Here is a 12,501-nt window from a genome sequence, read left to right as displayed (position 1 = left end):
ACTTATTCAGTTCTTTTGTTTTTAATCATTAAATGGCGAGCATACAATGACATTGCACATCTGTTTCTGGTCTGGGAAGATCAGTAAGGACGGGGGTGATTGAGAGTTACATTAGGTGAAACAATTACAAAGAAACATTAAAAAGTATAAGTGTACCATTTCCCCATTTAACCTAATACATCCAGCATTTGCGAAAGGATAATGTGAGACTCGGTTGATGTGGTGACTTTTGGTGATGCATTAAAGTAAAAAAAATGGGACACTTTGCAATAACCTAGCTGGAAAGACTGCCTGCTAGGAGAGGTGTCTATGAGTGATGGCAAAAGCCATTGGCATTTGATGGCTGAGTTTGCCCTTGTGTGACTTTGAATGTGTGAGTGCTTCTTTATGTTTTGTCTTTAAAAACAACTTGGTATTTTAATTAGAATTTGGCATACTTTTCTGTATGGGATTCTAATTATCTTAAAGACCCTTGATAATTTTTAAAAGCAACAGACTTATTTCCAAGTAGCTTAAGCACTAGAAGAAACTAATATATTAATATTCAGCCTGATGGAAATGCAATTTCTAGTTTGAAGAACAAACATATGTTGAGAATTGCAAAAGTCAAAGTCCTCCAAGCAAGGTTAAGTTGTTCTTTAATACACTGAGTGTATGTATTTAGAAGTCTGGGGATTTACAATTGGCAAGAGGACTATAACTTTCTTTTTTTTTCTGGTTTGGTGTGTGTAAATTTGTAGTGCAAGTGTTTCATTTCTCTACACATTTGCATTTAATTTGCTGCTGATTTTAATGTGAAACAAAGAAAAAAATTAGTAGGTAAAGAAATCCTGTTTCAGAATAAATGCATTACATTTTGAGGACCATGCTAAGGTTTTCAGTTCCAGGTTGTAACAATGCTATAATCTCAGGGAAGTTTGTGCAAAACCCTGCTCAGAGCGTGAATTTTGAGCTTAAAGTAAGCATTTCTAAAGATTCCAAATAGTTGAGAGAGCCCAATTCTGCATTATAAAGTAACACTTTATCTTTATCTCTGTTTTATTTCATTGTCTAGAAGTATAGGCTGTCACTTTCCAACCAAATTCTTTTCTAAATCACTGGTTTGAAATATATGACTTCTACCTTGTAATAAGAATGACAGCATGCATACTTTTTCCTTTTCTCCCACCTTTAACTTTATAGAGCTTTTGTTTTAAAAAAAAAAACAAAAAAAAAAAAACTTGCTACAATGGACTGAATATTTGTGTCACCCAAAATATCTTGTGTTAAAATCCTAACCCCCAATGTATTAGGAGGTATGGCCTTTGGGAGGTAATTAGGTCACAAGGGTGGGGCCTTCAGAAATAGAATTAGTGCCTTTTAAAAGGGCACTAATAGAGAGCCTTCTTACTTTATTTCCACCATGTAAAGATACGACAAGAAGTTATCAGTATGCAACTCAGAAGAGGGTCCTCACTGTTACTCAACCATATTGCCACCCTGAAATTAGACTTCCAGCCTCCTGAACTGCAGGAAATAAACTTCTGTTGTTTATAAGCTATGGTACTTTGTTAACGCAGCTCATACCAAGACACTTGCCTCTTGAGAAATTTAACAAGGGGATGGCAAATCATTAAAAGAAAGGACTATGACACTGCAGTGACATTTAGGTTCAGAGTGATTTACGGGTTGCCTTTGGGAAAATTTGGGAAGTCTTACACATTAGAGATTTGACTCCATAACGATATTTTAGGGTCAGTGCCTTAGAGATTAATCTGGCAGCCACTTAAAGAATAGAAATCATGAAACTTGAAGCATCTTCTCTACTTTAAAGAAGCATATGAAGTGGAAATTTGGGATGAACTTTATCAGGCAGTGAGAGTGCGTGGACTCTCCATGGAACTACTCTGGGCTTCACTAATCCCAGCAGGTGTCCCCCTAGCTGTGCTGTACACAAGACAGCCTATCATGGGGTGAGAATAAAAATAGAGAGAAAAAGGACACATTTTTGATGTCACTGTTTATGGAACCCGAATCTTTGGTCTTCAAAGGTCTTAGCCTCATAGAGCTGTGGGCTGCTGTTTTTCGTTTATTCCCCTAAAAGAATGTAGAGGGGAAATATTACAAATATCCCCTGCCTTGGCGTTTGATTTTTTAAAAAATTAATAAAAACAGCTCCTAGCAGCTGGTTGAAACAATTATGCTCTTCACAAAAGTCTTTGCAGATGACACTGAATGTTAAGAAAATAATTCTTTCAATTAGTGTGTGGCCACTGCACCTGTGAACTGTAATCATCCAAGGAAACATATCTGTGAGTGTCAGTGAGAACAATTCAGGAATTCATCTACTCTGCCTTCTTCTATTGCCATGTTCTCACAGATGTTAATCCTGGGAGTGCACACACTGGAAGGGCCACCCGCCTGTATCCCAGGAGCATGAGAAACCTGAGTGCAGATCAGGAAAATGATTAATTTCCAACTGTCTGCCATCAGTATCATTTCTCTTTGTTTCTAGGACCACTATGTTTTGTTATTGTTGTTGTTTCCCGGGAGCATAAGCATGCAGTAGATTTATTGTTCTATGTTTCCCCATATAATGAAAAAGCAAGTTTTGCTGTTAAACATATTTGTATTCTATTTGCTGCTTCATTTCCAGTACTTTTAACGCTCTCTGAGTTTTTTCCTTTCTTTTTTTCTAAACTTTTATTACAAATTGTTAAGAGAGTAAGACTGCCTTTTTATGTTTTTTCAAACTATGATATATAATTCATTCATAACTATGATGTATAATTTATTCATATTAACTAATGAACAGAAATGTATTGTGAGTCAATACATTTATATATTAGCCAATCTGTGTTGTTCTATTATGGCAGCAAAAACGGACTAAGAAAGTAAACATGAGTTTCACCTTGTGCATCAAGTATTGAATTCCTGAATAACAAACTCTTCCAAAACATAATGACTTAAGACAACTACCGTGCATTAATGCTTACAAGTATGCAGGTTAGCTGATAGTTCTTCTGGTCTGGGCTGGCTCAGTTGATCTTGGGGGGGCTTATTCATCTGTGGTCAGCTGGTGGTTCAGCGGGTTGACTTAGTCTAGGTTGGTGTTGCTTACATATCCAGCGATTGGCTGGCTATTGGTTGGAGTGATGAGGATGGCCAAATCACATTGTCTCACATCATGCAGAGGGCTAGCCCAGGCTCATTCAGAGAGTGACAACAGGTTTCCAGGAGAACCAGAAGTAGCATGGAAGACACATTAAGGCCCAAGCACAACAGTCAAAAGGTCCCTTATGCTGTGTTTCATTGGTCAAAGCAAGTCATAAGGTCATTCCAGATTAAAGAGGCAGGGAAATAGACTCCACCTTTTAGTAGGAGGAGCTGGAAAATCACATTGTAAAGAGTATAGGTGAAGTGTAGGGCAGAGTGAAGAATTGAGGCTATTTTTGCAATCACATTTAAAACATTTTAAAATCATATTCTAGAAAGTAAAATGTCATATATTTGCACCTTATTGAATTTGGGAAACCTTGCCCATGAATCAGTTATTCCCTGAGAATCACCTGGTTTTACTTCAATATATCATAACCTCTAAGGCAACATTGTAGATTAGGAAAACATTGTGTTATAAAAAGGGGGACTAGGCTGGGCATGGTGACTCACACCTGTAATTCCAGCACTTTGGGAGGCCGAGGTGGGAGGATCACTTGAAGTCAGGAATTTGAGACCAGCCTGGTCAACACAGCAAGACCCTATCTCTAAAATAAAATGTAAAAACTCAGCTGGGCAATGTGGTGTGCACCTGTAGTCCAACTTTTTAAACAATGTACTACTCAGGAGGCTGAGGCTAGACAATTGCTTGAGTCCAGGAGATTGAGCCTCCAGTGAGCTGTGATTGTGCCACTGCACTTCAGCCTGCTGGACAGAGCAAGAACCTGTTTCAAAATAAAAGTGGGCGAGGGAGTACCACTGAGGAATTTCTCAAATCCTTTAATATTTGTGTGCCTGTCAATGGTCTTGACATTCCTCAATCATATTTGACCTTTTTTCATGGAGTCACATGTATTCCAAGGAAAGTGCTGCTTCAGGATATATTTCCGTTGTTGGACATTCACCCATGGAGTGCAAGATATGGCATTCTATAATTAGAGACAGAATGATAAAATAAAATGGGCAAAGGTAAGGGAGGGATGTTTTCATTCCCATAATATGCTCAGTTTTCCCTGTGAGGGAGGTCCCCAGAAATAAATGCCTCTATATAGTGTTATCGAGTCCTTATTATTGGAAGGGTCCTTAGAAGTTTCCTAATGAGAAATCTCAAGACTTTACACTCCCACATGGCTCGCCCAGTGCCACATTGCCAGTATTAAAATTAGATATCACAGCTTCAGCTCATTTATGAAGTGAGTGCTCAACAAAGATGACTTTAAAAGATTCCTTTCTTAGTATGAAAGCAGCAGTTTTGGTTTTAGCAATTAAGGTAACTTAGTCATAAAGATGTTCCTAACTATCTTTGTAACACTGGACAAATAACCATTCTGGCTTCAGTTCCCTTATTAGCAAATTAAGGATCCGAAAATAAAAAGGTTATTATTATAAAAGAAATTTATTCATCACTTACTGCGCAATGGGTAAGTTAACCAGCACTTTCAGGCACTAAATCATCTAGCAAATATTGTACTCCTCCGAGGTTTTAGCAGGTTTTCCAGGAACTGGTCTACAGAGAAGGCCTCTGTTCCTATGAAGCTGTCATTTTAAGGGGGAATACAGGAATGTCTGATAATAAGGAAAGAAGTATAATTAAGAAAATGTGAATAGTAAAAAATACAGCTATAGCCTTTTTACTCATGATCATGGACCAGAAAGTTACCTGTCACATTGCTATATCTCACTGTGTTTTAAATTAGTGAAAGAAGTTAGGGAAGAGGGCAGTGATCTGATAGGCTACTTTTATATTAAGAGATTGGATGTGCCACAAGGAAGTGACATTTAAACTAACTTAAATGACAAAAGGCCAGCATGCAAAGTGCAGCGAATATTCTAGGAAAATGAAACAGCGGAGATAAAGTCCTTGAGAGTATTTGAGAAATGGAAAGAAAGTGAATATGAGTGAGACTGAGTAGATGATAGGTCAAATGGTGACCAGATGAAGCTGGAGTCAAGACCTGAGGCCAGATCATGTAAGACTTTCAAAGCCAGGGGAAGTCATTTATCTGGGTTTTATTCTAATTTCTGAGTAAGGTTTTATGCAGGGGAGTAGTGTGATTTAATTTACATTTTAAATGTATTAATGTCTCTATTGTATAGCACATAGATTATAGGGAACAAGAATAGAAACAAGGAGATTAGTTCCTGGGCTATTGCAGTGGTTTAGGTGAGAAATGGTGGTGGCTTGCCCCAGGGTGCTGGTGGCAGGGATGCAGAAAAGTGAATATATTTGAGAGATGCAATGGAAGTAGAGTTGAGATGACCTGGTGATGATGCATTAAATGTGGGGAGTGCAAGAAAGAGAGGAAGCAATAATAATTCCTAGGTTTGGAGTTTGGAGCAACTGGGCAGATGTGGTTTTATTTATTCAAGGAAATGGGTGGACTAGAAATAAAGAGTTCTGTTTTAGCCATATTAAGGGTGTGTGGCAGATAATATATATTCCAAAGTGGCCAGAATGCTTCTCTGCAATGTGACCTTGCCATTTACCCATCAAGAGGTGCAGTCTCATCCCTTTTCTACAAATCTGACTTGGCTTTAGAGACTTGCTTATAGCCAGTAGAAGGCTGTGGCAGTAATACTGCCTGATTTCCAAGGATAGGTCAGAGGAAGCTTTGCAGAGAAACACTTGCTCTCAGGATGGTCCCTCTGGGGCCTCTCTGTCATAGAGCCCAGTTGCCACAAAAAGAAGCCCAAGCCACATGAAAAGGCCCCATATAGGTGTTCTGGTTGACAGTTCTAGCTGAGTCCAGCTTTTTAGACATCCCAGCCCAGACACCAAACATGAGAGTGAAGCCTCCAGATAAGTCTAGTCCCCAGTCATTCAAGTCACCCTGGCTGTTGAGTTTTTCCAGCCAAGGCCCCAGACATCACAGAACAGAAATAAACAAATCTTGCTCTGACCTGTCCAAATTTCTGACCCACTGAGTCCTTGGGCATAATGAAATCATTATGGTTTTACACCACTAAGTGTTGAGTGTTTCATTACTCAGAGACACATAGAGCTGTGTAAGATGATTTCACTAGATATCTAAGCAGAGATATAAGTAGGTTGTTGGGTATTTAAGTCTTAATTTTTAGGCAGTAGAGATACAGATTTGAGAGTTTCAGTATCGGTCAAAGTGAGAGCAACCAGGGAGAAGTCAAGGGGTCCCAGTACTCAGCAGAGCACTCCAATATTTAGAGTTCTAGCAGAGTGGATAGAGTTGGCAAAGTGACTTGTAAATATGGAAACCACACATCCCAGCTTACCCAGGACAGCTCCTGTTACATCTGTTGGTTTAGCATTACATCTGTTGGTAATTTTTTTTTTTTTTTTTGACAGAGAGTCTCACACTGTCGCCTGGGCTGGAGTGCAGTGGCACCATGTCAGCTCACTGCAACCTCTGCCTCCCAGGTTCAATCAATTCTCCCACCTCAGCCTCCCAAGTAGCTGGGATTACAGGCATGTGCCACCATGCCTGGCTAATTATTTGTATTTTTAGTAGAGACAGGGTTTCACTATGTTGGCCAGGCTGGTCTTGAACTCCTAACCTCATGATCTACCTGCCTGGGCCTCCCAAAGTGCTGGGATTACAGGCGTGAGCCACCGTGCCATGCTGGTAACTTTTTAAACAATGTACTATCATCATTAATAGTTGCACTAAATGAGCAGGAATAGGAAGAACCCGATTTTGTACTTCTACCTTCTGTTGTGGTGATATCTGTAGTGCATAAACGTAGGTGTAAGTTCCCACATAAACGGGTAGTTACATCTGAAAGTTGAGCAGTAATAGATAACCCAATCCTCCTTTCCCAGCTGACTCTAGAATATATGTAATATTCCCTTTCCAGACAGTATACAGTGGGCTTCTAATAAACTGTGTAAAGACACAAGTGACCAGGACCAGCTAACTGGCCTCAGTGGTAGTGAGACATATTCGTTGCTGTTGTTTCTGTCAGTCACTTGTTCATGTCCTGTGAAATAGCCAAGGCCTTGAGGCTACCACCTGATAAGGTCAAAAAGAAACATGTGAGATAGGAAACAGAGGCCAAGCAGTCCTGCCTATAGAGATAGTCAGAGGGCTCTTATTATAGTGGATGACTGTTTTACAGTAGGAGCTATAGCTATTCATTTTTCTAATGTTAGGTTATACTTTTAAAATTTTACAATAAACTCTATAGCAGCAATGAGCTCAAAAGATCAAAGTGCACATTTAGTTAAAAAGTAAGACTTGAATTTATGTTGAAAAAGTAAAGTGGTAAGACTGTAACTTGCAAAATATATATTTTTTGCTAATCTATATCATCCATCGTGGGGCCATAGTAATATTCATGACCCCATGAAAGGTAGATGACAAAAATCTGCTGAGAAAGCATGAGTGTCTACTTCCAAAGTGAGTAGTTATTCTGAGAGGGTATATCTGCTAAAAACTACATAACACATGAAAATGCTCAAGATAGGTTTACATATGTAAGATACAATGCATTTCTCTGAATTTCTCTTCAGGGATTTAGCCTGCTAACTTCCTTCTCTTTTGTTCTCAAACTCAACTTTCCTGTTCCTCCTTGCCACTAGTTACTGTAAAATCGCCTACCCCTTTCCCGTCAGCTCTAATCAATAAGTCACATCTGTTCCCTTGGTTACCTGTGCCCATTGTTCCCCTGAAACTGCACATCTCACATGCTCCACCTCTGTACCTCACATCCCCTTCCCTTCTATACTTAGAAAAATATGTACAAGTAGCCAATCGGGTCAGCTCAGATTGTGTGGTCCAATCCCAGCCCATGAGGGAGTGACACAGAGGTAGGGATTGTGTTAAGGATAAAAAACCCCTGGTCTTCTTTGTTCAGTGTGTCTTGAGATCTTGATTGATGCAGGTAGCACCCTTCTGCAGAAGTAAATTACCTTGCTGAGAGAATTAAACTTTTGCCTGAGTGCTGGTTTCACTTCACAGCACCGAGCATTTATTCCTAAAGCATTTTATATCTAGCAATTCTGGGGGCTCATCTGGGATCCCCATTCTCCTTCTGGAAGGGGTCTTCTATCACCCTACCCAGGAGAGATGCGTTCCACTGCCCCGTTGTGGTGGCCTCAGGTAGAAGAGATTGAGACCCACCTGTTGTGACAAATGAACCCGGACTCCCAGCGATGCAGGGAGGAGGGGCTTGCAATAATACAGCAACCAGGTAAACTCTGTGCTCAGACCAATGTAGGAAATGTCGCAGAGGCAACAAAGCACTTCCTTGGTGGTTGGGGGTGGGGGTTGGGGCATTCTGGAGGTTGAGTGTGTGAATGGTAACAAGCACTTCTGCTGTGTGGAGTGACAGAGTCTAATCTGCGATTCTGTGGTCCCCTCATATGGCTTAGGGTGGTCCTTCGGGGGTCCCATTAGGGGTTTAGTCTGACCTGCCATCAATGCTAAGAGGGATCTGAAATATTCCCACAAGGGAAGCAGCCAGAGCAGACAAAGCAAAAGAAGGATGCAAGAAGCCTCCAGCAGGTGGATGCCAAAGGATAGACGAATTGAGCCTTAGCAAAGCTTCCAGTGAAGGATAGGCAAGAGACCCCCTAATATGAGGGGCTGAGTCACAACAAGCTCCCACTAGGCAAGAGATTCCTACTACGAGGAATTGAGCCTAGCCAGGGCCCTTATGGGAAATATTACAAGCAAAAAAGATAAAGTTAGCAACAAAGATACCCCCAGATAGTGCCCTAGGTCTCATGTTAAAGCATTGGAAAGATAATCAAAATACTAAACATAAGAAAGAGCAACAAAGGAAAAAATACTACTGTTTCATTTAGACTCAAGAATCATTCCTTGAACCCTTAGTTTTCTGGCCAGAATTTGGGTTGAATGAGGAATGGATTTGTGAAGTTCTAATAGAAAACGTTGCTAGTAGAAGACGTGCCTCCCGAGAGGAAATAGATTATGCCCTATGTTGGTGGCCAAGGACTTGTCCTTTCCCCTCCTCCAAGGATTGAAAGGAGCAAGTCAAAAACTAATCTTTGGAGGAAAATTAGTTGTACATGCACCGCATTAAGGATAGAACCATCTTGAATGAAAAGGACAGTGAAGGAAGGGGCTTAGGGGATCCTAGCAAAAAGTACAGCACATAGGCTCCCCTGCCCATCCCCCACCTAATACACCCAACTCTTCCCCTCAGGTATCAGTCCGTAAGTCTGTTCTTACCCAGCCGAAGTCCCCCTCCTCGAAAGGACTTCAAGCTCCTAAGTTGCCAGGTGGCTTTTGTCATCAAAGCTCCGCGGCAATATGTTGTCAGCGTCATTGTACCGCCCGTAGTGCACCTCCGCGGCAGGCAAAGTCCATGCTCCTGCCTTACCAGCTGGTCCAGGGTCCCAGCACCGTATTGACGGTGGCTCTGCAGCACACACAGGCTGCACCACAGCCTATGCCCGGAGCAGACTACATTATAGGTCATCTGCCTTACTTTTGCCAGGGCCAAGTAATACGGGGCTTCAGCCGAGGCTCCAAGCAGCTAGGCATCCCCGCAGCTATGTTTCCTGAGCAAGAAGTAGAATATCTTTCAGCTGATATATCCACTAGCCTTTATTGTGGTTAAGCCAGTGTTAAAGGTGGAAGTATCCACCAGAAAAGAACTTTGATTCTTTAAAGTCACTTACATTAAAATGTGCCACCAGAAAATAATTACAAATTTGTAAGTATGAAGTTATTCTATTAAAAAGGATGGTTTAACATAAATTACTGATAATTCACGTAACCTATCAAGTTTCTTGATGAGAGATCCAAATCTAAAAAGAAAGCACACGTTTAGATTTAAGTGATTACCGTACAAACATCCGGCCAAATTTAAGAAAAATCCCGGCCGGGCGCGGTGGCTCAAGCCTGTAATCCCAGCACTTTGGGAGGCCGAGACGGGCGGATCACGAGGTCAGGAGATCCAGACCATCCTGGCTAACATAGTGAAACCCCGTCTCTACTAAAAAAAATACAGAAAACTAGCCGGGCGACGTGGCGGGCGCCTGTAGTCCCAGCTGCTTAGGACGCTGAGGCAGGAGAATGGCGTAAACCCAGGAGGCGGAGCTTGCAGTGAGCTGAGATCCGGCCAGTGCACTCTAGCCTGGGCGGCAGAGCGAGACTCCGTCTCAAAAAAAAAAAAGAAAAACCCCCTTCAAAAGTGATTAAGGGAAAAAGAACATAATAAGTGCTCAGTAATTAATAGAAAAAAGTTCGTAGAGAAATAAAATCAAAGTGTTTAATAATTAGTCTATTCAAATTTATAAGCTGTTTGCACTTAGTCAAGCTTTAAATTACCTGCAGGACCCAGAAAGAACCATCTATACTAATTCTAAATATGCCTTTGTGGTAGTTCATATATTTAGAAAATTTCAGACTGAATTAATAGTAACAGTCAAAGCCTTGTTTATGAGGAGTTAATCACCTAAGTCTTAAATAACCTTCAGTTACCAGAAAGGAAAAAATAGCTATTGTCCATGTCTCCAGGTACCAAAAAGCCTGTCTTTCAAAAATCAAGAAAATAACCTAGCAAATCAGATAAGCCAGACTGGCTGCTGTTTCTCCTGTAGGCACTAAAGATAACTCAGAGAAATGTTATTCAAACCTCTTACGAAGGAAGTCCTACCCACCTACATTAGAGGATCCATTAAAGACCCCAAACCGTGTATAGCACAGTCAAAGTTTATGCGTGTATAGGAATTTATACTCTTAGCCAAACAAGTCTGGAGACTTGGTTGCCATAGATCAAATGTCTTCTATCTTCCTATTCCAAACTACCTCTCAAAACAATTCACTGCCAACATTCCTACATGCTTGGTTTATCTTCCACTTTCTCTTCCCTCAGAACTCAAAATTTTCCAGTACAGGCGCCGCCCCTAGAGTGACAAAGTACATCGACACCAGCCTGAGGAGCCCGCCTAGTACTTCCCACCACTGAAACTGCAGTCTGGACAGCAAGAAAAGATGGAGCCATCATACCGGAGTCAAGAAAGCATCACCATTCCTGAAGTTGTGGGCCATTATCCAAGGGAAAAACCCCCTCAAACTAAGGTTAAGAAAAGTTTAACTGTCTTTATTCTATTACCCTTTCTTCTTTCCTTATTCTATTGCTGACCTTGTTATCAATGTAGCTTAAGTCAGACTCACCCCAAATCATTAACTTTGATGCTTGCCTTGTTATGCCTTGTGAGAAGGATGAATACTGGCAAATGTATGTCACTACCTTAGAAAAATACCTCTGCCCCTTCAGAGAAGTTACTGACCCCACACCTTGCTCGTGGCAGGGGTACCAGGGCATCCCAAGTTGTGAGATATATTCTCAGTGGGCAGATGTCATCCTAACTACCAGGGAACACAGTGGATCTCTCCAGAAGGCTGTACCGACCTAAAATCTTACCTCTGCCTCACCAAAAGAACCACTCCCTCTAATTGTCAACTTGACTATTGTAACCCAGTAACTAGCTCTATTAACGCCCTTACCTCCACCAACCCTGTACCCCCTTTAGAATGCTTTTATGGCTCAGGAGCACAGGCCAATGGATATGACCCTATAGGCTTCTTTAAAATATACTTTATTGACCTCCCTTCTTCTCCATCAGAACCTTCTACCCTAACTAACAACAAAGCCAAAGTAAATATTGTAGAAGTAAAAGATTTAAGACAATCCATAACAATTGAAATAGGATATCAAGATGTTAATGCCTGGTTGGAATGGATTCAATATTCCATCCGCACATTAAACAAAAGCAATTGTTATGCTTGTGCACATGGCAGACCAGAGGCCCAGACTGTCCCCTTTCCACTAGGATGGTCCCTCAATAAACCAGGCATGGGCTGTATGGTAGCTCTTTTCCAGGATTCCACAACCTGGGGCAGCAAATCTTGCCAAGCTCTCTCTCTACTGTATCCCAAAGTCCAACACCCTGCGGGTCAGCCTCTGAGCACCATTCAACTTCTGTCTCCCAATGTCAATTTCACCTCATGTCTCTCACAACAGGGGGAGAATTTGCTGTTCCTTGGAAGCTTAACGGGATGCAGTGAGCTTAAGCCTTTCCAAGAGCTTACCCATCAGTTTGCCCTTAGTCATCCTTGAATGGATGGATGATGGTATTATAGTGGACCCTTATTAGACACGGCCAAGTAACTGGAGTGGCACTTGTGCTTTTGTCCAATTGGCTATCCCTTTCACCCTGGAAGTTCATCAACCAGAAAAATGAAAACCACGACACCAAAAAATAAGAGAAGCCCCTTATGGGTCTTTTGACACTCAAGTTTACATAGATGCCATTGGAGTCTCATGAGGAGTGCCTGATATGTTCAAAGCCCATGA

Source organism: Trachypithecus francoisi, unplaced genomic scaffold, assembly GCF_009764315.1.
Source record: "Trachypithecus francoisi isolate TF-2019V2 unplaced genomic scaffold, Tfra_2.0 Lachesis_group15, whole genome shotgun sequence".
Taxonomy (NCBI): Eukaryota; Metazoa; Chordata; class Mammalia; order Primates; family Cercopithecidae; genus Trachypithecus; species Trachypithecus francoisi.
This window is presented reverse-complemented; position numbering follows the sequence as displayed.